Source organism: Chelon labrosus (assembly GCF_963514085.1).
Source record: "Chelon labrosus genome assembly, chromosome: 7".
Taxonomy (NCBI): Eukaryota; Metazoa; Chordata; class Actinopteri; order Mugiliformes; family Mugilidae; genus Chelon; species Chelon labrosus.
In genome coordinates, this window is record NC_140343.1 from 20355877 (window position 1) to 20383815 (window position 27939).

A 27939-nucleotide genomic window follows, 5' to 3' on the forward strand; every position below is an offset into this window, starting at 1 on the left:
GGTGATTAAGTGCTGCTGTGCTCCCGCAGGAGTAGAAAAGAATGAGAACTTATTTTCAGTGGTACTGCAAGACGGTGATCTAAAGGGCCGTACCTTAAGCCAGTGCACTCAGATGCCGACCTTCGCTTCAAAAATAGTCACAGAAAACAGGCCAAACACACTACCAGCACAACTTGAGTCAAGTTTTGTAAGTTCTGTAGCGTGTGTATTGACTGAGATCAGCAAATCATTAAGAACCACCTTTAGAATTTCTATAATAAACAAACAAGAGGTATTTCTGATGTTCACAGTATAAATGTACAGTACTTAAATAAGATTACAAATCTACAGCCACGCTAGTGGCTGTGTTGCACTTGGACTAGTCAGTTTTTCAGCGGCTGGTAATGAACCAAGCGAACAAAAATAAAAAAAAGTGGGCAACAAACTTGTTTCATTGCATTAAAGTCATTAATCCACTTGATATCAGTCAAACTCACACGTTAACTCCACGGTGGTGGAAAGAGGGAAAATCGAGGGATCAGCAGACACTGGATTTATTGTATGGAAACCACGAGTGTCAAAATGTTGTGCCAAACCTAACAATAAATCTAGTAGCTATTTCACAGGATGAACGGAAACTTTGACCTGCTAGTGGTGCTAGAGGAAAAGTCATGGGATGAATCCTCTGGGGACCATGAATGTCCATATAAATTGCAACAGTGATCCATCCAATAGTTGTTGAAATATATTTCAGTCTGAACCAAAGTGGTTTTCCTGCCAGCTGGCTGATTTTGCCATCCCCAGAGCTACGGTGCTAGCATGGCCAAAAATAATACATTAACTTATAAAAACCTCTGCAGGTCTTCAGATCCTTACCGTCTGTCATCAGCTGCTTACAATCTCAGTGAGAGGAACTTCCTAGCATGCTGAATGAGAGGAAGTTGTTCATAGCGAAAGTAAAATAGTAGCTCTTTGACCAGGGCTGCAGCGTCGATAACCGATGTTATATCAACACTCTCATGGAGCGACATCCAACTTCCAACAAAATTTTGTCAAAAGTGCAGCCCAGAAGATGCATCTGAAGTAAAGTTGTGACATCATGCAAGGTTTCATTGTTGAAAGTATCTAATGAACATTTAGTGCCTTAAAGAAAACAAAAAAGTAATCAACAGGGAAATGAGCTGCCGGCAGCAGCTTTTCATTGTTTAGGTATTTCTGATCATATTACCTCATAAAAATTCATAGTGAAGCAGGAAGGAAAATGAAAGGGCCAAGTGAGTGTAAAGACATTTGCTTTCATACTTTTCCAATATTGACAGGCTTCTGTTGGAGTGTAATAAAAGAAATGAATGTAATATCCAAAACAACTGGTGGAGGTCCTGCAGGCCGATTCATATACTGTTACGCTGTATAAAATGAAAGCTGACATCCTGAGTCAGGGATTCATGTCAGTGTTTGTGTACGTGAATGTGTGTGTGACGACGGTGATGACACATGAATAATGGAAATGTTTATGCCATCGCTGCTTTGCATTTGCATAAGGAGCAGACTAATACTGAAGTAATCCTCTAGGGGTGTGAAGAAACAAATTCAGCACAACTTGAAGTGAGTCAAAAAAAAAAAAAAAAAACGCACACAAACACACACAGGCCCAGTTGTTAGTGGTTATGATCCCGCCCCCCCACACTGGGGTGTAGGGGGAGTAAGAGCACAGAGGACACAGCTACTAAGGCTTTTTATTGCTTTATTGCTTCCTCCCAAAGAAAAGGAGCACAAGAGAAGGTGGAGCCCTCCCTTCCGCGACCTCTTCTCTGGCCCCCTCCTCATGGACCCCCCTCCTGCTGGGAAGAACAGGCCTGCAGTGGGTAGGAGGCCTTCCCCTTTCTGAAGGCCGGTTGTTGAATAGTTGGCCGCGGTCATCGTTATCCTCCCAATTAACACTCGTTTGTCTCCAGTGAATTCAATTAGAGCCATATTCATGAGTGACCAGCAGGGGAGGTGTGTGTGTGGGAGGGTGGGTAACCTCCCTTCCACCACATCAGAGCCCTGCAGGTCAACTGACTCTTGTTCAGCTGAGACATCCATACATATGCGAGGTAGCCCCTTTCTCTATAGGATAGAACAGAGCAGTGAGGACTGGAGGATCATGCAGAGTTTACAATGAATATAGATTAAGAAGTAGAGTTTAAAAAATACAGCCAAAAACAAAGAGGATGCAAGACTTCTACAGGGGGAGAAGATACTACTGTTCTTGGACATGTCCTGCTAAGCTGCTGCAGTTAAATGTGATTAATGTCTGTGACATCGGTTTCTGTGAAACGAAATGTTAGCATAGTGCACCAGTTTAGCTTAATTTATAGCATGTAGGTCAGATAATGTCTACATTTCTTACTTGGGGTCTTGTTTGAAAAGGGAAAACTTCTCCAGACAGCTGTCTCACATTTGCATTTTTCTCAACAATATTTCAAACAGCAGATTGAAATGTTTAGCATATAATGTACAATATCACCTCATAATGTTCGAACAATAACATAAAAGACTAAAAGAATCTAAAAGAAAATAAGTGTAGGCAACTGATAGTGTCATCCCTGTAGTACATCGTACTGTTATTGACGACAATTGACGCCTCTAAATTTAATTGCAGTTTTCATAGCAATTAGCTAACTGTCTCATTTAAAAATGTGTACCTTACAGAGGTGTTAGACGAAAAGCACAGGATCATCAGAGACATTGGGGTTCGTCCTCTGTGTACCACGAATGTCAGTGTGCAGTTTCATGATGATCCCTGTGGTCCTGCTGCTAGTGTGACTAAAGATGTCACTTCTGAACTAGAACTGTTAGCCTTGACCTGCAAGTCACCAAAGTAGTAAAATCACTGTTTTAAAAGAAGCAGCACCGCTGCAGTGTTTTCCACATGTGGGCTGAGCGGAGGGACGTTAGCTAGCTGCAGTGTAAGACGGCAGTGCCGGGTTCAGGTTTCAGTCTGGTGTCGCTGCCTCTGCCCTCGGTGCCGCTGTGAAATCCCGCTCTCGCATGCAATGCAGACAGGACGTGTCAACAGATAAAGCCAAATGAAACACATCTGTCTGGTAGTCTGGACCAGTTTCTCTGCGGTCAGCACCATGTCAGCACGGGGACATGCTGATCACACATGCAGCTCCTACCCCCGGACTCTTGTCTGCAAAGGGGGAAGAGGGGGACATTTCTGAATGGTGAAGCAGAGTGACTGAAGTGGTTACCCCTCTGAGTGTCTGACACCGGGGGCGATGGGTAAATCCGATAAGATGTCACTGAGGTTGAGCGACTCTGACGTTTTAAATGAGAGGTCTGGGCTGCTGCTGCTCCTCATGAACCCCGAGATGGGATTGGGTTATGAGTTTCTTTCCGTCTTGACTTCTGATCTGCGCTTCAGATTAGAAACATGAATCAAAACATGCAGTCAGTCGACACCGTGTTTTTTGTGAGTTTCAACACTTTCTCACTTCAAACGCACTTTCAGCTCTACTTCTATGTATGTGACATGTTTTCGCTAAGATTACGTCCCAATGAATCAACAGGTCCTCACGTTAAGGCCGCGATAGCATATATTTTGGTTACATGGGAGCAGCGGAAGCAAGCTGTGTACACAACACTGACATCTAAGCCTGGGCCCATTTACACATCCAGCAGACCTGGAGAAAGATTTGGCAAACTGCCGAATGTGAGTCAAATACAGATTCTTCTTTGAGCTTTAATTTGTACTGCTGAGGGAAATGCCTTGTTATGTTACAATATGTTCACCCTCTAGTCATCTGTCTGTAGCGCAAAGGTGTTTTTCCGAGCTTTCTTTTATTTTGTTTGCCAAAAACAGTCCCCTGCTGCAGCTGATAACGCCACTATACAATAACACTGCAGCCCAGAAAACTAAAACAAATACGTTAAAGCTCTATAAGCCTATAGGTAGCTGAAGATCTGGGTAATAATTATTTGTAGGTTTGTCACCATGTGTGACACCGTTCACATACACGTAGTCATTTGATTCATTTTTTACATCCATTTTTTGTACTATTGCAGCTTTAATCCTTGTTTGAGGAGTCCGGCTGTGGAACAAGGGTGGGGTCGTACTGCAGGGTGTGCTGGCTGTACTGTTCCATTACTCTAGCACCTAACAGCCTTGCTCTGTGCAACCAATGTGTGTGTGTGTGTGTGTGTGTGTGTGTGTGTGTGTGTGTGTGTGTTAAGGAGCAGGAACACAGGAATGATGTGTGGCCGTGTGGTGAGCGAGTCTACGCTGGTGGCTTTCTCTTTCCCAGCCTTCTCTCTAGCTGTTCTTGTGATTATCGTGATTTTTACTCTGTACTTTAATCGTACAAATTTAACCTTGGGACTGATCTATTGCCAAGTCATATTCCTCAAGTAGCATGAGAAAAATAAAATCGTATTTTTAACCATTTCTTGTTGTTGGAGTTGTTGTTGTTTATGATAAAGTCACATGTAATTTATTCCTATGCATTCTCAATTAAAAGCACTAAACTGCATTATTTTAATGCTTGAGTTGTGTGACTTTTATAATGCACAAGTTTAAAAAGTCCTGTGTGGTGCGTTTCAGCTGCTGCCTGATGCACTCATGCGGGGCGTGAAGGATGAGCAAGTTCCCTTAATGTGACACTGAACTAAATCCTCATCATACCGGCCCTCATAGAGATGTGCGTGTGATCATGTCATTGTGTGTGTACTTACCCGCTTGTACATGTATCCATGCCTGAATGCTAAGCAGCCTTGGTGAACATTCATGTCATTAGCCCTCAAGAGTGTGTGCGTCTGTGTGTGAGGTCCGCCCGTTTGGAGACCCCATCGGCCTGCAGCCAGGGCACACAGGCCCTTGCGTCTCCTGAAATCACCTTCATGTGGAGTGACTTTTTGCTCCACTGGCGACAAGGCAATCGCACTCTTCATTTAATGGCTCGTAATTACTTCAGAATAGTTTAACAATCGCTCTAAATTCAAACTGAAGTGTTTAGGCCCCTTGTCTCCAGGATACAGGGCAGGCCTGGTGTTGAAGTGGGAAGAGTTTCTCTGCTGGAACCAGTACAACAGACCGGCAATCAGTCTCAACTACTGGAAATGTTTAGTAAAAACTGGAATGTGGAGAGCTAAATAATTTTCAATGCGTGTTGTTTTTCTTTACAATACTAAAATAAAGAAAAAGAAAATTCCTCCAAAAATGTAATTTTTTTTGGCTCTATATCACCCGTGGCATTAAAAGACATCAAGACTTGCTTCCAAAAAAATGAAATCATTTTGCCCAACGTAATAAAATAGACCAAAGTTAAGAAAAGACAAGACAGTTTTAAGAGGCTGGAAAGTTTTATATTACAGCTCTCTTTATGAAAACAAATATATTTCACTCTGAGAGACAGCCCTCCTGTGATGTGCTTTTTTTTTTATATAACCCCTGAATTCGAGTCTTTCTCAGATGTAACAAGGCCAGGAGGTTTGAGAGAAAAAACGAAATAAGGAGAGAAACCGAGTGAAAAAAATATTCCTATGATATTATGCAAGTCCTCTTGATGCTGAATGTGCTGTTTCAGACCGGCAGATGTGAGCCTGTAGCAGAGTCCTGGGGTAGAGGTGCAGCGTTTCTTCTTGCCTTAATAATCTCCGCTGATGAGTTCATTTATGTCGAAGCATGAGCTCACTCCGTAGTTGGCACACATGCAACCTAGTCAAAACACAAGGAAACGGGTCCAAAAACAAAAACATGCTTTGTGCTCTGACTTTTTTGGGGGCGTTCATGGGATCACACACTACCGCTTGCTTTTCTAAAGGTCACAGGGTTTCGGAGAAAAAAAAAAGCCCATCTGGAGGAACCTATGACACAGGGGTGCAGAATATCAGGTAACACTTGGGTTGTATTTTTTCCACAAGTGTCAACTTTGGAAATGTTAAGCTGTTGTACGTACGTATGTGTCTGACAGGGCTTCACTTCTAAAGTTCCCAACAGGGTCGTCTTTGACTTTAACGCTTCACTTTGTGGCTCCACTCCACACAGAAATTCATGTGAAAGGTGGTTTCTGCGGGCAAGAAACTATCATCTGCGACTACCAACGTTTTTGAAACATTATATGTCTCTCTGACTTTTTTTTTTGTTGTTGGAATTAAGCCTCAACTTTGTAAAACAATATGAGCAATATCTTCACTGGTCATAAACGTTTCTTTTATCTCCGTTGCGACAAATGGCTTTGGTAGCTGTGACAGCGAGCAGCTCAACGGGACACTTTGATTGTATGGAATTAAACGCAAGCAGCTGCAGGGCTAATCGGGGGATATGCCATTTGGCTTTAATTACTGAAATGTCATGAAAGAACCACACCAGCACAGAGCTGAAAGAAAGGGAAAATAAAAGAGAACCTTGCAGAGGTTGTCTCGGGGAGATTTGTAGAATGTAGGAAAAGATTAGGGTTACGAGAGTGGAAACGGAGGAAACCGCCTCTCTGTTCTTCTTCTTGTGTTTACGACCCCAAACTGGGATGTTTTACAAGCCTTCATTGTTTTCAGATATGAGAACGTATACCTAACTGTGCTTCAGTCGCAGCTTAGAAAACGTCGAGGAAAATCACAATGTTTTCATCAGTCCTTTCATGGCGCATGGTTTATAGTAATTTAGAAGTACTGTGGGAAGAGTGTCTCTGTTGGAGGCTTCCTAGACTAAACTAAAGCACAAACTGAATAATGAATATTATAATGTCATACATTATGTTGTCCTGGCATGAATGAGTTCCTGCACTACAAAGTTTTTCTGTAGTTTAAAAGCTGATCAAAACCCTTAATGTCCTCCTAATAGAAAGGATGTATGGGAAAAAAGTACACAAAAAAATGAAGTTTAGCGTGTGAAGTTAAACAAGTGTGGTTATGGAATTACCCTTAGACAGATGCAGTGGATTAGGGGTGGAGTGGGGCCACACCCGGTCAGGCTCACACTCATTGCACTTGATTGATTAGTGTGTAATTAGGTCGGTCGCTGATCACCGGTTGACAAAAATACAAATCACATCCTGTGTGCTGCAGCCACAAAACTGTAAGGGCGCAACGACTAGCGCACACGGTAGCCTGCAGAGGAGGAAAAGTCGTGGCTCTAAGCTTTCCCTTTTCAGAGGCGACATTTACCAAAGCACGGGGAAATTCCATGTGGTTTTCTGTTGACAGCCGTGAGCGGGCATGGATCACGTCATGCCAAACAATGCGGCTCCCTGTTTCACCATGGTGACGCAGCAGTAAAGTAAAAGGGTGTCAGATAATAGATAAGGACTCTGACGAAGCTGAGAACATGTAGGAGAAAAGAGCATCAAGGGTTGAATGTCCAGGTCAGCACACCACATTGAATGCAATAATTCAGTGATGCTGGAGTGTCAAGTGTAGGCAGCTGCGTCACAGCTGGTCATGGTTTCCTCCATAAGAGCTGTGGCTTTGGCAGTCACTTCTCCATCTCCACAATGGTTGTTGTGAGGGGAAGCAGGAGGGAAGTTTGACCAATCTTCCCAAGCTAAAGCACAATGTTCCTTTCTTATAAACTCAAATGCTTTCTTTCTTGTCAAGTCACACCTTCCTCCTGCATTCACACAAAACCAAGCTGTCGTCACCGGTGAGGGTGTTCTTTCCTTTCTGTCCGTCACACATGACCAGAGTTTAGCCAGTCTGGTCTGGAGGGTTCCTGCTGAACCCAGACTGCAGGTGAGGTCCTGGTGAGCGCTGAAACCCCAGAATCCAACATCATAAATAACTAACTGTTTAAATGTGTTGGACTAACAAGGACATGTGACCAACTGGAGTTTTCCACATTCCTCCACATAAACCGATCCCATACTCACCCTGAGCAAATCAAGCTTTTATTGCCAAACATAAAGCATAGTAATGGCATATTGTTTTACTGTACAGTATATCACCCATATAAACATCTTCAAAATAAACCTAAATATACGTTTCTCCCTGGATTCAGAGGGTTAAAGTTACAAAAATGTTTCCGTGAGTAGATTAAACTGTCAGCCTCCGCTCTCAGACTCCGGTATATTCCAAGTAATGCAGCCTCATGTTGAAGGTAAGTTTGGCCCAAAAGATCGAATATACTGACTCAAAAATATTTCTTCACTTTACTGTCTCATAAATCACTTATAATTGCTGATCTCGTGAATATAATGCGCATCCCAGGACTTACTGTAGGTGTTCGCCAGCAAGTCTGGAAGTTCTTACGCATCACTGTTACTGTGAAGTAATGCACAGGACCAAAGGTGCAGAGAGTCACATGAATTTAGGTGGAAGACTGGGGCTCTGCGACTTGTGAGAAGTGTGAGAAGATAAAAGCAAGGAAGGGGCATGAGTCGAGCTCACAGTTCATTACATGACCCTGAGTTAATAGTTTCCTCTTTTACAGAGCTGAAAGTCTTTTTCACCCTCTTACGCCCCCTGCTTTATATGCAACCCGTTTTATTTTTCTTGTGTCTATCGTGGGTGAAAAAGTGCGTTTCAAATAAACTACCTTTCCTACAGCCTGAAGTTTGTAAATCCATCAGTTAAGTATTTCAAGATCTTGAGTTGTTTTATGGCATCTGGAAGACCCACTGAGCTAACGTCGTCCTCACTTCCTGTCAAACTCTCCGTGCATGTCTCCAGGTTAGATGGTGTTTCTCGCTCCAGGCACATGAACTATTACAGGTAGTACAATCATATCACAGTGCTGGCAAGGACAATAGAAAAATAAATTCTAGCAAATACTCATTAAATATTGAAATATATGAAAAAAGTTATTACTCAGCAGCTTAAGTTACTTTCTAGAGAACAGACATAGTAGGAACATTGTGGTGCAGCCTATTTTCTGGAAATAGTTCACATACTGACCACCATCATCAGCTAACTTAACATTATCCAGGTACTGACCTAACACTCCATGATCTGAATAGAATCAATTCGTGATAGACTTACCAGTGGCTAACATTAGTAAGTCAGGTAAAACATAAAACTTACGTATGAGGACAACTTTGGTTTTAGCAGGGGTTAACGTTTCTCTTATTTTGGTCTAAGTTAACGTCTTCTACAGCAGTTTGTCTGCTGCATATCTATTTGCTTATTACACAACGTACAAAAAGTAAATAGACAACGTAACGAGCCAAGCAGACAGCCTATTGCTGTGTTCATTCACGTTCCAAACTGTTGTTCAACACTCCCATTTCGCAGCCAAGTGTCAGCCCATCATTTGCATTTGTCCCACCATATCATTACTAAACGGATGACGATGCCAGCAAGAGCTTAAACATTTTGGAACTCGTGTGAACACAGCGTTAGTCTGTTGGCTTGTTACACCACCTCTGTTTTTACATGTTTACCTAATTACTTTTGATAGGTTGAGCATTAAGCAAAGTCAGACTATTATGAGGCCAGCCGCAGGTTAATTTGTTGCGTGTCACACCCATTATGTGGCAACAAGTGTCAAATTTGTATCTTCATACCGCCATCCTCCATTTTTTCAGGTAGCCTGAACACATCGTAGAGTTTAGAGGTGTTTAACAGCCAGCTCGACATTAGTCCAGTAGACTGCACCACTAAAGATGTGATAGTGAAAGCCGGTGAAGCCACAGAGCTTACATACCCTCCATCAACTGATGATTCTTTACTGCTAGCTTAATGAAAACAACTTTGAAGTTGGCTTCACTAATTTTTCCATGAAGTCAGAGAAGGTTTTACTTTTTTGTACAGTCTAATGATTCATTCGCACTAGCGGCGAGATAGCACCAAGCTACAATACATTTTCAATGGAAGCAGCGGTACTATGCGACTTGGTTCACATGTTACCGTTACGAACAACCCCGTCATTGACAACACTGAGTTTTACCCTTTTGTTGATGCTCATTGTGCCTGCCACTGTGCCATGCTAAATAAAAACTGATAACAACCTTCCAATAGCAAAACAATCAACCCCTTGATTTAAGTGCTCAACACTGATGGAGGGAAATAAACTCAAACACATCAACAATTTGACATGATGACTTACAAACTGTAGCGATATTACAAGTAGGGGTATCCATGCTGAATTTAAAATAATCTGTTACAATCCTTATGACTGAATCCCAACAACAAATGAAATTAGAGCTCACCACTGCACGTTTGTTTTATCAGTGCTTCATAGAAACAGTTAGAGCACATACATGAGAATGAAACACTATTTAATACACCCAGTGGACAGTCATTGTTATGTAGATACACACAACGGTGTTTGTAATTGAACAAAGCCCCTCTAATTCCACCCTTGAGTCATTTCTAAGCCAAGAGTCAACAGGCCTGTAGTAGTGAACCTCTTTGGCCATGCAGCTTGTAGATGAAAAGAAGGGGAAAAGATTAATCCACTGAATGTTTCTCATCCTACACACGTCCGACTAGAAGCGCAACAACTCGCAAACCTTCGAGAGAAACAATGTGACCCTCGACTTTTAATATCTACTCAGTGACAGCGCGTGCAAGCGTGAGCGTCGAGCCCCTGCAAACCGGCACACTTCTTCCGCTGAAACCTTTAACGGCTATTCTTGTCTCCAGCACCATGTAATTAAGTTCCTGTCGTTCTTCTCTCTCAAACATTGCTTAACATAAACGGAGGGCTAGCTCGTTAATTAGTTCCAGTGTGCGATCACGAGTCGCTGCTCTCAGATGCTGAAACGGACCCGTTCCCTCTCTATGTAAAACACGGCGGTGGAGAAGGGAGGGACGTAAATGAAAGTGGAATGTCAATCCTGAGGACGCGATGGGAGGGAGAACATGTCCCATTAATGAAGAGAGCGAGGAAGGCCAGGTCGTAACGGTGGTCCTGACTGTGGGTGTCGTTACTTCCTCTGGTAATTATTTTCTGCGCTGTGTTAAAGGTTTTGCTGTATAGATTTCCAATATTGCTTTCCAACAGTGTGCAAACATCTCTGTGTTCAGCTAATTTTAATTTTTATCTTTTGCATTCAGTATGTAGTGGCTGGGAGGACAACATGTACAGTATGCACCGCGTTGTTTCCATATTTAACATAAATCACATGTGACAAATCTGTGATGCCGTGTATGGTACAGGTGGAAATATGAAGTTCCACAGCTTTCATCTTCAGATGCAATTACTGGCTATGGATGGCCAGTAGTGATTAATGCAGCCTGGTGATATATGGCGCCTGCAAAATGGAAGGGCATATTTATGAAGTCCTTTAATCTCCCTTGACAACAGCCTCATATGAGCCAACAGGCTCATCTCCCATGGCCACATTAGGGCAACTGTTCTCCTCTCTGTCATGAATTACTGCTGTCACCTGTCGGAGATTTCACAGGACAGCCCCTCATTTGAGGTCAATTTCTGTCTTTCCCAGCAGATCAGCCGGTCCAGCATGGAGGCAAGCCGATAAAGTTTGGGATTTTGAAGAGTGCGGATTATAGGATCAAAAGGCAATGGCGCTAATCCCTCCCCGTTATTAAAGATGATAGCGCTATAAATGACAACACATGCAAAACTTCTCCCAACTCCAAACTCTTGGTAGCGTATGTAAGTACTTAACGGAACCCGGCTCGAGGGATGGGGCCGTCTCCGAGCTGGATTAACCAGGAGAGATGGGATGATGAGCCTATAGTTACTCTTTCAGTTCCTTAAGTTTTTCTTTTTTTCACTCTGTCTCTGTGAGGAAGTGCACGAGTGAATGGGGAATGGAGACAGGAATGCAGAAGCAGCAGCAGCGAGGTTGTGGGAGCTCCTGTCTCTGCACTGTACACTGCAATTATCTCCAGAAGCTCAGGAAGCTAATTGGAAGAGATGTGGGATAAATCCCAGCCTGGGGGAATTGTGCTAATTTTCCACTTTCAGCTGACCTAATAAGAGTGCTATCCACTGCCACTGTGATGCTGGTATAGTGGAAGGGAGTGAGGGAGAGAGAGAGAATGCAATGCCGTTCGCATCTTGTGTTAACACGCATACTTAATGACCCTCACGCACAGATTATATTACATCCTCTGTGTTTGGAGCCTTCGTTCACTTATACAAGCATCCTGGTAACATCCATGTGCACAAGTGTGTTATTTCTGGGAAGTGAGCCCAGTACCTCTGCAGCTGACACTGCCCTCATATTACTTCGTCCGATGAACATCCCAAACAGCACGGACACTCGTTTCATGGATTCCTCCGGAGCAGTGGAGTGTGCACAACCGCTGTCGGGGCTCCTCTGTGCATATGACAAATCTAATCCTCCTCTTTTGGAGTTCTAACGGGGAAATCTCTATTCAGGCACGACCTTAATCATATTAACCCCCTTTTTTTCCACTGTGTGCCAGACCTGCAAGCTTGAACTTAGTTACAGGGTATCCACTGAGTTGGGTGAAGCCCAAGCAGAGGTCATAAAAGAATTCGAGTTCAGATACACAGCCAAATACATAGACCACAATGTGTCAGAGAAAGTTCTCTAAAAAAAAAAAAATTAAAAAAATGGTTTTTTTGATGGACAGATAAAAGAAATAATAACAGTTAGGACGGACCTCTAATTTACTGGCAATCATGATCACAACTCTATGCATGCAAAAATTATTCATGATTGTCTGCCAGACTACTGTTGTCCACGTTAATGAAACTGCCAAGGAGAAGTGGATTCGTCCCGTCCACTGACACAAAGACACAAACACGTTCACTCCATAATGTTGCATTATTAATATTTTCCATTATGATTCCAGCCTACTGCAACATGTTTGCCCTTGAAACAAAGCCTTGTACTCTTTATTAAGTTAATCGTTATTCATTGACAACAGATTACTACACAACTACAGCTACATTAGCTTTATTAGCTTTATGAGCTGAATCAGCTCTTGCAGAGAGGTTCTCAAAGTCCTTACAGCATAAGAAAATCTTGATACTTGGCAGACATCTTTGTAATGCCCTTGAGCAGTAATGTTGGGGGTTCAGTGTTCACCGGGAGATAAAAATTGCAAGCATGGAATCAACTGTCAAATCTGCCAAATACAGCCAAAAGAGTTTGGCAACTTTGTCCAAAGATTAGCATTAAAATGCCTTGTCCCCAAATTTATACTTTTACTCATGCGCAAGGCTTCACACCATCATCTTCATTTTCATCTTAAGGGTTAGGTTTGAACAAACTTGCATGCTAATTCACATTATTGATAAAGTGAGCATAGAAAAACTAATATATTTCTGGTGGTTTTCTGTTGGTAGCGTTTTTACTGCTGTTCTGGATTGAAGTTTATTTCGAGTGCAGTCTGTTTTTCCCAGCAACTAGACAGGGTCGTGTTGCTAGCCAAAAGTTGAGCAAAGTAGAGGTGAGATCAAGTTTTGAAGCTGAAAGTGAATTTGCAAATCCTTGCGAGTTATGTGTTCCAGATACATCATTATACAGTACACTCACCTTGACATTTAACATCATTTTGACACCATTATTAAAAACACATAGGAGGAAATCCAGCCAAATAATGAATGCAATCAAATGCACTTTGTAATAATATGCCCATGTGTTAGCAGCAGTAGCAGCAGCAATGGGAGAGATTGAGTACATTATAATTTACATGTCTGTGCTGGTAAAATGAAAGTTTGAAACTAACTATTAATTACTGTAAATAAATACGGCTGAGGACTTTTCACATGAACTTAACAACTGACTTACATATTAAGTAAGATGGTGGAGCTGATGACCCATAAAGGAGCAACAGAGTGAGGCCACCACCAAACCCCTCCTTACCTCTTAATCCCACCAGTGTTACCTGAAAAACACGAGATTATAGGGTGAGGGTCTGACACGGCTCTGGATGGCTCAGATCACGGGACGTGAAGCATGTTAAGAGAGAGGGGAAATGTGTCTATTTTGATAATTTTTTTCTCAGCCTTTGTTGAATTTATGCAGAATATATGTATCAACAGGATTAAATTATAGAGATTTAGAGAGAAAGTTGTATCCAGCATTGCTGTGAGGATTATCAAAAGAAAACAAAAAAGTGGCTTGAAAGCATTTCTAACACTGCGTCACATAAAATTGATGTTCTGAGGTGTCATCTCATGTCACGACTCTTCACTGTGTCTCTCTTTTAGTGTTTCCACTGGCTTCTATAACACTGGGGAGCAGAATTACTGTATTTTAGAATAATCGAAAGAAACAAGAGACCCAGAAACGCCCTCCAACAGATGCAAGCAATGACATGCAAAAGCCCTTCCAGAGGCCAGCACATAATGCTTTTTAATGGTCTTGTTTAACAAGCAAGGGAAGTGGTTTCCCCCCCATTACCCACAAACCCCGAAATCTTGCCCGGCTAAGGACAGGGATATCCCAGAGTTCAGTGGGAGCAGCATCAATCTTCTCGTCCCCAAAGACATCTGCTTATTCAATAGGGAAGGATAAACCGAGATTTGGACCGTGTCAGAGCCCGCTAAACGCGCATCACAAAGCCTTCGGTTGGCTGGTTCAGCCAAACCGCTCGCACCAAACTGAAAATGCCACCAGAACAATCTGCTGTAATTGATGTTTTCTTGAGAGCAGTCACAACACCGCTGGATAAATTCAACAGATCATCTGCACGCCGTTTGGAGTCCCACAGAGCAACTTCAAACACTCGTATGGCTTTATTCCCAAACTGTCATCTGAATTTGTTTCAAAGCGTGACAGCTAGATTTCACAAAGAGACTGGAAGTAAAACATGAATAAACAAAAAATATAAAGTGGTAAGCGTTACACAAAAATGAAGAGTACAATTTTTGCATTATATTGAATAGATCCTGAATATAAAAGCCTCCTCTTGGAAAGTTAGTAAAATAAAACTGTACATTATATGGTAACACTTAGAATTTAGCATGATCTTGTGAAAGGTCATGCATAAAGGAGCAGAGAAAACATCAGTCAATACATCATTCCCAGTATCAGCAATAAATATGCCTGCACAATGATAAGTCCAAAATAAGCTACATGTATTAAAGAGAGGAGCTACAGAGCTCAACAGGTCCACATTAATTTCTCTGACCTCTGACTCTGCCCATTGAAGGCCATGTCTACCTAACAACTTTATTTGCAGCCTGACATTTTTATACCGAGGGTGTTTGCAAGTGTGTCCTTTAATCTTCTTTCAGTTGGAGGTTTAGAGCAAGAACTGTTGTTTCTATCCACCGTAAGAACGTCTCACTTTATATACTGTTGGACTGGAAAACTCAGCTTCATTAATTCCTCAGCTTCAAACTAATCCTTGAATTGACTCAGAGGTTAAGACCTCAAGTGACGTATAGTCAGACTGTCCAACTTCCTACAATATTCACAAGGAGTAAGGATACGGTAAGGAGGGGAACTTCTGTAATAACAAAACTGTCTCATGATGTTTTTAATCTTTAGTCAGGAAGTGGTTCACCCTACTTCTACCTCTGAACACAGCAAATATTTTATATCACAGCAGCCTTTGTGTAGCGATAAAATACGGATTCACAGGCAGGTGGGGCTGGAAGCTCACTATATGCTTTGATGCTTTAACTGGCGTTTATGAGTGTAGCTCAAACACTGAAAGCTTGTCAGCTCATATCTACCCAATCACATTCAGGTCAACCAGCTTAGACCCACCTTCACCACCCACCAGGAGGACAAGGGGACCTTGACCTGGGTCATGCTAATAAATGTGTTTACATTTCTGAGCTACACATGAAGAAAATGTGTCAGGAGAATCAGACTAAGAAGGTTCATTGTATTTTATGAAGCAACCACTCCAGACTTCCAGCAGTTTGAGTTAATTTGGTGTTGATTTCTTGCACTACTATAAATATGAATCGTATTTTTTATTTTTTTATCATTGTTAAAAAAAGAAACTTCAAATTCTTACTATATTATACTTATATTTATTGGTATTAAATTATACATGGGCTATTTTGCAAAATGTGACAAAAATATGTATTTATGCTTTCACCTGTGGTCTATGTCCATTGATATTCACGAAGCAGCGTCTCTACTGCAGAATCTGACATGGAGCATACCTGAGTAAGATGGCAGTGACATTATAACATATCACACAAAGACTATCTTCTGATTTCCTATTCTATATTTACAACAGATCCGTTCCAGCTGTTTCCACTCTTTTTGCTTGGCTGACTGGCTGCTGGCTATAGCCTTACACACAGTACACAGCAGCAGCTTTGCAAGATGCTGCAAACAATAATTGTACAAAGACATAATGTATTTCAAGTGCTTGAAGGTCTGTGCCACGGTTCACTGTACGTACATCCACAGGTTAACAAGCTGATTGCAGCGAGCTCCGACTACACAACACACCGGGCATTATAGTGTGTAACCAAATAAGTGGCAGATTAATGACAGATCCAGGGGCTGTAATGCATTACTCACATGGTTAGAATAGAATGAATGAATGGACTGGTTCCAAATCAGCAATAGCTTTTCTCTGTAATGAAAAAATGACATGCTGAAATTATTGTACATTTAGGGACATCATACAGTGAGTAACTTGTTGTAGAAATACGATAATTATTACATCTGGCAGCACCGCTTACTGTATGGGTATTGGAGTGGTTACTATATTCATATGTAATCTGACAGCATAGCTTTGAAGGCGTCTGAATTAACTGTAGATGGGCTAGTTGATTTTGACTGGAGGCTGCTCTGTTGTTTTGGACCAAGTGGGACCAAATGTAAAGTTCAGCTCCTTTTCCCAAACTAAAGACGTCTTGGTTCAGCTTCACTGAACAAAATCAGTGTGAGATTTTATAAACTCATATATGCTTCCAATCCGTAATATCCGCTCTGCTCCAAGGACACAGAGAGGGGAGGGAACATTAAAGCAACCCCCTGAGGTTTCCCATAAGGTACTAAGACACTCTGCACATTATTGCCCTGTATAGTGCTTTCTAGTGGAACTATATATATATATTCTAATAGAAGCAACCTTTTAAATTCCCATTTAAATACAAATAAAAAAATGTTTTTGCAATTTGGTTGCCGCTGTTTTATTCATTCAACCCATTTTTATCTGGACATTGTCAGCTGTCTTACCACTGACAGTTTAAGCATTTTGTGGTATAAAGTAATTTCCTGCTTGCAGTAGGAAACAATACTAGTTAGATGCAGTGGAGCGTAATCTGAAATATGAAACAGATCCAGCGGATAAAATTCTGCTTAGCACCAGGAATGTTTTCAAGAAAACACTATACTTCCATTACACCTATGCGTTTCACATTTCACACAAGTAACAGCTCTCTTTCCTCTCGTTCCTCTCATTCCTCCTCTTCCCTCTATCTGTCATGTTAACGATCCTCCCATCTGGGGCTTCTGATATCCCAGCCCCTCTCAGAGGATTGTGCTTGGCAGAAATAGAGTTTAGAGCAGCAGAGCTGTTTCCTCATTGATTTTGGATCTGACCTTCCTGTAACCTCACGTAAAACAATCGCCTCTGCCCCCCCCGCAACAGGAGGAGACCAACCAGCCGACTGCAGAGACAGTCAAACATAGAAACGGGCAAAGAAAAGGGAACTCTATCACACTTCCCTCCTACAAGCAGTGAAAACACAAGAAAGACAATAGGGTCCCACGACATGAGAATATGAACAGCTACTCCATCCCAGAGCCGGCACAAGTTGAGCAGAGTCAAAGATGTCCTGAATTCTCCGAGGAAACAGATAAATTAAGCAGTGTGGGGGAGTGAGCTAGGAATATCCCACTGTGTGTTGGCCTGCAAGGCGTGACTGTGCCAAACCAAAGATGACAGACAACCTGAGGGTCATTACTCTATGATTAAATGCTGTATGTGTTAGACGTCCAATGGCTGGAAATAATAAGTTCAGATCTATTACATATAAAGAGCCCAATGTGACCAGTGATCAACAATTCCCTCCTTGAGCCTTAAACTTCAAAAGCCCTTTTCATCACCAAAAACCCCAATAATGAATAAAGGTGTTTGCTCACCTTTTCCATTTTCAGCATGCTCTTGGTTCACCTTTCCACACATCTGTTTCCACACTGTCTTGTTATCACGGTCCTTGACCACGGCGGGGGCTCGCTCCATAATAGAGATCACAGTGATGGATGAGCTGGAGTTTGAAGAGACCTCTGGAACGAACTTTGGATCCAGCTTATGAAGTTTGACAGGAGTCCAAAAAGCCCTGGAGAGAGGCATGAAAGGTGAAAAACCTCAGACTGTAAGGTTATAATCAGAAGTGAGCTAACTGCTCATTTTCTCGCTTTTTAGGGATTAAATGCTGTATTCTGCTATCGTGTGCTGTGACCTATGCTGTGATTGTCACTGGGCTTACAGCAGACAACACCACAAAAAATGTTAAAACTACACATTTAGACTTTCCCTTTTAACCTAAACACACACACACACACAGTGTGACTCAATAGAAAGTGCTTAACTTTACTGTAATGGAAAGAGTTCTTTTTAGGACATAGCCTCCATTCTAGACATTTTAGAGCACTCCTAAACTTAACTGTCTTGAGGTGAGACATTTTTTCTCCTGAGACTCCTTTTTGCAGTGTACACTACCTTTTATGTGTGTGTGTGTGTGTGTGACACATTCCTCCGGCCTCATTATTGTTGCAGTTTGTGCTTGTATGAACAACAGCGGGACAATGGCTGAGGCAGCAGTTCGGACTAGGTCAATGGAGATGCAGCCAACCGCTAGTTGTTACCCGCAGAGATACTTCATTGCAGTTATTAACTGTGCATACTGTCATGACTTTTCCTACATTGCCTTTTTTAATATACGCCCAGAAATGTGAGCCAAGGCATATTTGTTGCGAGTCTTGTTTTCTACATTGTCGATGCAACATTGCAAATCTCCCCAGTCTCCCCTAAATATAGGATCATCTTATCTTATCTTTAAACAACAGTGATATTGTGTCGGACTCTGAGCAAAAAGTGGGTGACCTAAAACTAAAAGCTGTGCCTGAGCATTATGTGGACACAGAAGGTCGGTGTAATAGAGTATTAGTCTGTTTGAAAAACTAGGCTTCTTCACAACAGCCTAAAGTGTACATGAACACTTCATATATGGAATAAATATATAGGATCAGAATAAGGTTAAAGCAAAAGGTTGCTCTTTATGAACACGAAAACATCCCTGTTCATTCAAATTGAGGTTGTGAGCTCAAGATTACATCATGGGAACTTGGTGTTCAAGTGGTAAGTTGTAAGGGACTGCTAATAGGTAGCTGTCGGCACCTACAAGAAACCATATTAGAATATTATAAAGAAAACTCTATACAATGTATTAGGTCTGTGAAGGTTGTCATTCTTCCAGATCATGGTATGTCCAAAACCATTAAAGAAAGGCAACTGGATTTGTGGAGTTTCTTGAAGAAACCTTTCTTTAATGCTTTTGAATATACAGTCATTAGCTTACCATCCACCTCCACCCATTCTGACAATGTCAGCGAATAAGATTGCATTTTAATGGCAGCAATATTAAAAAACTGTGGGAAAATAAATTTAACCCTGTCTCCCCACCATCCTCTTAGAAGTGAAGAAGCCACTTGGGTGAGTGGCGAAACAAGAAACTCTACAAGTCCAGTTCCACTGTTTCAGCTCTTTTGGATATATACAGTCACTTGGATGACTCAGAACCATCACAGACATTTCACCAAAAAACAACTTGTGTACTCTTAGCTTTCAGAAAATTCACACATATGCAGTTGTGAATACAACAAGAGGGGGAGTTCACATTGACTCCTCTCTTCACAAATCTGTTTGAATGTAGTATTAAACTACTGTGCTTAGTCAAGGTTAATCACTGGGATTCCTTGGTTAGCGACCAGCATTCCTAGACAACTCATTAGCATCCCTACACTAGCGACTAACAATGGGGGGCTATGATTATCATATGATGACTGGTATTTTAATGGAATGGCCGCAAAATATCATAATTGAGGATTGAGGGTTCTGTCATTCTAACCATGTAATAAAAAGGTTAAAAATAATCATGCTGTGACCCAAAGTTAGACCCAAAGAATTGGGAAAATAACTGCAGAATTTGGCTGAGGACTGAAGTATAAACTGGAAAGAAGCAGTATTCAGTACCTGCCTGTTTATATTTTGTAACTGCCTGTTCAAAGTCTAGTTTTGACAGCTGTTGGCACTGGTTGATTTTTACATAATCTTTTCTACGTAAGGTGAACATGTCCTCACTTGTAAAGTTAGTTGTGTGTAGCCTTAGCATTGCTGCTTGCTGCTGTTACTCACTGAGTCCTATATGTTTGCTAGTGGCAGCTGACAGGCTGAATATCATAAATTCTTATAAATGCTGAGGTGTTGCAAATCTTCCCATGAACAATATTTTGACTAGATTCAGGCAAGTTGCGTAAGCCATTGTGACATTGTGGTTACAGATTTTATCCCCCATGGCTGTTTCTATGCTGTAACCCAATACATTACACAGAAAATTACAAATTACACCTTCACAAATGAACACCGCTCTGTGCAACAAAAAGTCCACAAAAGCAGGATTTATTGCACTGACATTGTGTTGGATTGCATTGTATTACAGGCCTACTGTATGCGTTTCATTTATTGTGGCCACCCTTTAGCAGAGAGTCCACAGCGAATTTCATTGAGATTGTAGTAGGACCATAGACAGATCTAAAATAGCTATAGATGAGGTTCACATTTATTGCTTCACTTCCTCCATCCCAGCGTAATTTCTCCTTTTCTATGGTACCTCGCCAAGGCTGTCAAAGGTCTGTAATGAGAAGTATTAGCATCCTCACTGCTTGTTAATTGCTTTTCTTTGTCAAAAATAAAGAGATAGGAAATTGCTCACTCTGCACATTTTAGATAGCATCGCCTTCTTTTGCCTAATTATATCCCATCTGATTTGCTGCACATGCAGTACGTTGTCGCTACCTCTCTGGTACAATAAAAATGAAAGGCACCACCAGAGGCAGCAGCTGCCGTTGACTATAAGACAGTGAGCAATCGTCAACAGGCAGTAACAAAATAATAGTATGACAACATCTCATGCGGAGTTGCAAGGGTTTTAGGAGTCGGTCTAAACAAGACATTCCAGCCCCGATCAAGGGCGGCAGCATGGCAGTAATAAGCGTGGAGGGAGGGGTTCGACCTCGACACTGAGATGCCCTTACCCGTGGCACGCTGAATGCGAAAGTGTGTCTTCAGCCTTACATAATGACGGCTCCGGGGTTAATGGTGTCACGGGTGTTCATATCTGTCATAACTGAGCCATATCTCATGTAGGCTGTGTCATTAGTTCCAGTATATCCATTAACAGTGTGTTCAGAAAGGATGGCATGTAGGGTAATGTATGTTTTTGTTTAAGAAAGAAAAGTCCAGTTGTTTTCCAGCCTCTGCAGAAAGCTCAAGTGAGTGGTGCTTGCCTTGTGCAGGTTCAAAGTTGAACAGTGAAGTCGGATTTGCAAAGTGGAATTCTTATAATTCTGATAATTATTATCAGAATTTTATCATGTTGACCATCTTATTTTGTTTGTGTGGTAGAATTTCCTAATTAGCAGCAAAAACAAGTATTTGGCCTTAAACAATAGTACGACAAAGAAATTATACCCACCAATTACAGGTCATCCCAAAATTGAATTTCTTCCAAATGTTACGGTGTACACAAGTCTCCCTTATGGTGTCTAGAGTAAAAGTCAGAATGTTGTTAAGATAAGTAAAGCCAGAAAGTAAATCATTCTTGGTAGCATTTTACTGGGTTGTATTTGAGCTCATTTTTGGCTTCATTTACTTCTTTATCTTATCTTATCTCTCTTGGGACTTGGAACCATGTTTAGCACTCAGGTGTTTCTTGATAAATACGTTATTAGAGCCAAAGATAACAGGTGCTGGCACAAGCCAAGCTCCTGGTCAGTCAGCTCAGCCATGTCATTGGCTCAAAGTAGTTTGCTGTAAATCATTGATTAAAGGAATAAACTGTGGTGGTTGTATTTACTGCTGCGCTGTGCTGTAGCATCTGCTTTTATGGGAGGCCACACACACACTCCTACAAGAGCAGCATAAACGTAGGTTTTATTTAGAAAAGTGTGTCCTGTGGATTTTTTGGCAGTCAAGTAAATAAACCTCGGTTGGTTCATCCGATCAGGACCTCCCTGTCTGATGAATGAACCTGTGCAGAAAGCAGAAACTCTTTAATGGGACCTCTCTGAGGAACAGCTGCACCCATAATCAAGGGCTAATAGATGAGGATTACAGATGATTCAGTAGTAAGACTCATATCCACAGGTCAAGATCCCTGAGCTCTCTTCCAAATCACAGCAGCCCCCTTTTCTCCTCTAGATTCACAAAGAAATCTCCAGATTAATAAAATCCAGACTAAAACCCAGCTGTCTTCTCAGGTGGAACTTTTTCATCCTTTACCATCATTCTTAAATTCCTAATCCGTCCAATTCATCCATCATCTCTTTTCCTTTGTTGTTTCATGCCCTCGTCATCCCACCCTCTTGCTTCCTGCCACCCATTCTTTTTTCCACCCCTCCCATACCCCATTCTATCTTCTGCCCCCCCCCCCCCTTTGCTCCCTGTCTTCTTTTCCACCCTCTCCCTCTCTAGTCTGTCTCTCTCCAAGACCTTTTCCACTGCAGCCATATCACCTAACGCTAATGAGGTTTTTAATCATTTATAACGGAGGAAGAGAAGGATCACACCCCGCAGTATTAGATACTGTGTCTGCAGAAAGAAGAGAGAGGGGCCAGAAAGAGAGAAACGAGCTACATGTTCATTTGTGCAAAACAGAAATTGACAAGCCACACCCTGTTTATGGCAGCTTTGACAGGAGACTATGTTTATCTTTCCACTTATCTGAATCAAAGGTAGCCCTTAGCCTGCTCAAAAAATGGATCATAACTTATAATTTTATCTGTCCCTTTACCTAACAAAGTAGCGAGCCAAATGAGACGACCTAAGGGCACGATAGCAGATAACAATCAAGTGAACAGATGTTTGAGTAGAGGCGTAGCAACATGCTGCCACACAATTTAGCCATAGCTGGGCCCAGCTTGCAGTATTTACACAGGGTAATGTGTGTGCAAGGCCCGTGTCCAAGAAGAGAATCCAGGGCCCAGACACTAGAACGTAGATTCAGAGCCAGAGAGAGTCAAGAGGCTCCTGGGATCTTGTAAAATTAAAGCTAGTTGGATTGTGAACGCTTCTCTGTGGCGGCTCAGCTGGGGCCGAGCTGGCGCGGAACACCTGCCTCCAGACTGGACTAGCCAACATTCGCTGAGCCTACATCATAATCAACATTTTTTGCATACAATTGTGTGTGAGTGTGTGAGTGTGTGAGTGTGCGTGCATGTGGCCTCTTTACAAGACACTGATAACTAACAAAGCAGGGAAATTAGCATCTGTTCAGGGTCATAAAAGATTCTCTTGCTCATGAACTTTGGCTCATTTTTGAGTGTGGGATTAATTTACTCAAATATTTGTCTGTATGAATAATGTTTCCTTTCCAGTGCAGTGGCCTTTCAGATTTTGAAGTATTTATGTTATTACACTTATTATTCATCGTTACGGACTAAACTACTGACAATGGACAATACCTAGTCTATAAAGCAGCTAAAATATCAACCTTCTACAGCATAAAAAGTGCCTTTATTTTATTTTATTTTATTTTATTTTACTTTTAGGACCAGTTACAGGATGTACAGTGATCTACTGCCAGGAAGTTTTCATAAATATATTTTCGTGTAAAACTGTATACAACTACAAGCCATATTTCCCTTAACTTAGAATGAGCCTGTTATATCTAGAGAGGGAGTGGTTCCTATTTCACTGAGTCTGCCATTTCTTTTTTAGCTGCCACAGCGACTTCTCCTACTGCAGGTTGAGGGGAGGGGCACTGAGTTGATCGCAGTCTGCTGCTTCATCACTAGGTGGCACTAAATCCCGCACGTAAGACCTTTAAAGGTGCATTCGTACAAATTTACGTTTTACTTTTTAATACTTTTTTCTGGTTTTCACTTTTCTTTTCTTTTAACTGTCAGTGTTTTGTTGTCTAGTTGCAACAATAACAGGTGAGCCTGGAAGTCAGGATCGCAATTTTTTGATTGTCTGGGTCCGTTCCCTTGGGAAATGATTATACAACAGCAAAGAGTTATAGGACTATCCAAGTCCATGCAGGTATTTATTTATTTATTTTTTCTATTTATCGGTTAAATTATAGCAACCCACTACACACTCACCAGTCAGAAGAGCCAGGTACCAAAACAGAGCTAAAAAAGGGAATATAAATGGGGCTCAAGTGGCCAGTCATAATAGGTGATATATCAACAATTTGTTATTATTTTGAACTGCCGTTTATTTGTGTTATTACTATAGTCACCTTCTATTACAGTATGACGACCATAATCTATATGCTGATAATCCTGGATGCTGAGTAGACACAGCTCTGTCGGTTACAACTCAGCGGACAGATTTTCCACTGCTGCCTGCAGTGCCTCTGCCCCACAGCAATAATTATTGATTCTGCATTATTGCTTTTACAACTTGAGGGCACAACATTACTTATTAACCTCCAACAAATAATGACATCTGCACACTGCAAAATGGCCCACATGGCAACCCCAGTAATGATTTAAAGCTGTAACCAGGGCAGAAAATATTTAAAGCTCGGTTTATGTCTGTTTTTCATGCGGGGGGGTTGTGTTTATTATGTCACATTCTTTCACACGAAGTGAAAAGGCAGGAGTTTGGGAGTCCTTGCGTCCATTCAATGGGGCATTACCATGTTCTTTGATGGACTTCATTGGGCCCAAAGGAGAACGACGTAACCCTGTTTATTTAAATGCACAGCTTTGTGGGCCCTTAAATGCTGCCCTGTCTTCATTCCCCAGTCACTGTGCCTCCATTCACAGCAAAAAACAAAAACCTTTGACCCCTTTTGTCTGCTTTATTTGTTGCTCCATTCGATTGCAATCTTTGTGCTTCATAGATTTCTCAATTCAACAATTTTCCAGTAAAATTAGGTTATTTCTCTTTAGACCTGCCTTTGGCTTTACTGGTTGGGATTGTGTGTCATTCCAGTGGGAATCTGCACCTAAAGACCTTTCTGCTGTGATGTTCCGATGGGAATGCTTTGCCTGGTGACATTGGCATAATAGATTTCAGTCTTTCTGCTTTCTCCCCTCTGCTTGTTACAATTAAAACCGTAAGCAAAGACACAAAACAGATTCCCAGCCAAGCAGTCACTGGGTCTGGCCAGTTGTCCTTATTTCAGATAATAGCAGGATTAACTAATTTAGTACGGGCCATTATTTGAGCTAATATTAAGCTCTTGCTCGATATAGTGCAGACTTGACAGGTCAATCTTCCTGCACTCTGCAAGATTATAAAATTTAATCTCACAAAAGAGCTTTTAAACGTCATGTCTTTATTCAGACGTTCACTTACTTTTTTTTTTTTTGTTTTTCAACCCCCAGTCAAATCACTATAGGGTGATTCATGGGTCACCTCTTAAAGTGATGACATTAAGTGCAAAACTTTAAGAAGGAAGTTTAATATAAAGTTTCAATGCAGTTAAGTCGAGACATTCATCAGCCACTTTAATCATGTACACTCTGATGGTCCTATTCAGGTGAAAAGAACCACTGGTGCTTTAAATTGTTGTTAATACCGTGCAGTTAATGCATTTGTGTGCAGCTTTGAATGCTTTATGTATCTGGGCCGAGCCGGCTCTGTTAGTGTCAGTTTATGGGCAACTTTACGAGCTTGTTGCAGCTCTGCTCTGAGAGAATGATGGAGAGGCCTTGAACGGTGCCATTGACTGGGCTAACTGCGCTTCGTCTACAGCCAGCTAAAATCAACACCAGTATTATATGCCTTAGTGAAAGACCTGCCAGTAAAACACTCTTGTAGACAGTCCCTTTGCGACTTCCTTCTTTCCGCATCAGCATTATTGTCAGCAAAAGATACATCCATTCTCCTGAATGAACGTGTATTGTCATGTGTACAAACATCGACAGCAGAAAGTTTTACCAACTCCTTGTTTTAATGACCAATACGTCCAACAACCTTGTGCCAATTTTGAGTTTTGGGACAAAACAGGACCTCCTCCTACTCGCATTAAAATGTGACCCAACACAGAGAGGGTGTAAAAAAGGCAGAGGCAGAGACAGACAGGGACGTGTGGTAATACGAGGTGTTTTATGATACCGCCAGGGATAGCCTGATAATCGTGAAATACTGTAGCGGAGCTGGGGCCAGAAATTCAGCCTTCAAGAGCCTGGGCAGTGTTTCCCTTAACAGGATCATAAATTAGTTTGGCAGGTGGGTTCTAAACTGAGGGCCACACAAGACAAGGACCCAAACGGAGATTGCGGTTTCTAACTTTCAACCATGGTGCAGGACCAACTTGATAGGCTGGTGCAAAAATCATGTCGGCGCACTTTTCATGTTGAGGGCCGATCAGAGTGGTTAGATGCTGGTGACTCAGAGACCGCAGAGGGTTTTTTTTCACTAGAAAATACATTTGATGTCTCAAATATGTGTGCATGTGTGTGTGTGTGTATGAGACAGAGAAAGGGACAGCTTTGTTAAACCAGGGGCCCATAAAAAGAGCAGGATTTATATGGAGTGAATAATATGTCCAAGAACCACTTCTAAGTTATGTGCCCAACTGAAACTTGTCCTCAGACACAGAGCAGGGAGGAGCACTAACGAAATTCAATAAGCTGGTCTGTGTTCAGCTTATTCACCTCCCAGTCAGAGTCTCCTATAGGCAGCATGCATTAATTCATTGACAAAAAAAAAACAACAACACCATTTAAATGATCATTACAGTTGATTTCAACTGACAATAAAATGTATACATGGCATTATGTGAAATTCACCATACATTTTTTTCCTATTGATATTCAGTTTGCATTTAATATATAAAGTATACATGTTCATTAAAAAAACTAAATTAAAAATAATCTTCTAAAAGGCACATTTTATAATCTAATAGTATTTGTGTGTTTGAGTTTATACTTAATTTGGTGAGGTGTGAAGGTTAGGGCTTTATCAAGTGCTGGGCCAATCTTCAATAGTAATAAACATTTTAAGAAAATGATTAACTTTCATCTTAGCAGTTAACAAAATAATAATTAACTTAATATCAGTAATGGTTAACTGTTCAGGTTTTCAGTCTAAATCCGTTTGAATTTACAACTCTGAAGGATCAGTCTTTCATTAACTTGTATGTTCGCAGCATTTGAAGGTTGCACATTATTTGCAACCTACTGACATGTTTTAGGACTCATTAAAGCACTCTTTTAATAATCTGTTATGGTCGGAAAACTCCCACTTAAACATTCTGGGAACAAAATTTCTCCTCCTTCACTAAAAATCAATTCTCTGAATGTGCACTGGAGGGTTCAAGTTTCCACGTCATCTCGTTATGGCTTCCAAACTTGGTGCAGTGTTTCAAAATCTTGCTTGTGGCCATAAAGTCAGATTGTTGAAGAAACTGCTGACTAGCATCATTGTGCGCAATGAAGACGTTAATAAATGGATACGTTTTGTGCAGAAATGGACTCCATTGTAATGAAGCACACATGGGCTCCAAACATATTTGAAAGGTTGATATCTACATTGAGGTTAACATGATTATTTCTGGCTTAACATTGAGGTTGTGCATTGGTTCAACAATCCATGATGGATTTGCAGTAATTGCAGTTCACATATTTCGACATTTGAGCCTGTAAGCAAAACACACAGGTTATTTGGGAGTGTTAAGGTCACAGTGTGAATCACTAGTTCATCTATGCAACAGTACCATGTTACAAGGCGCCAGCAGCTGTTAGTGTCCAGCTGAACTTTGACATGAGCTTTGGGATGATCATCTCTGCAATTTAAAAAGCCAACACTATTTACATAAATGCTCTTCCTGGGAACAGAAATGAGAATTTAAATTTCCCAATGTACACCAGCTGAAAGAAACCAGCAAAATATAGTGAAGATCTCGATATACACCAATCAGCTGTAACATTAAAACCA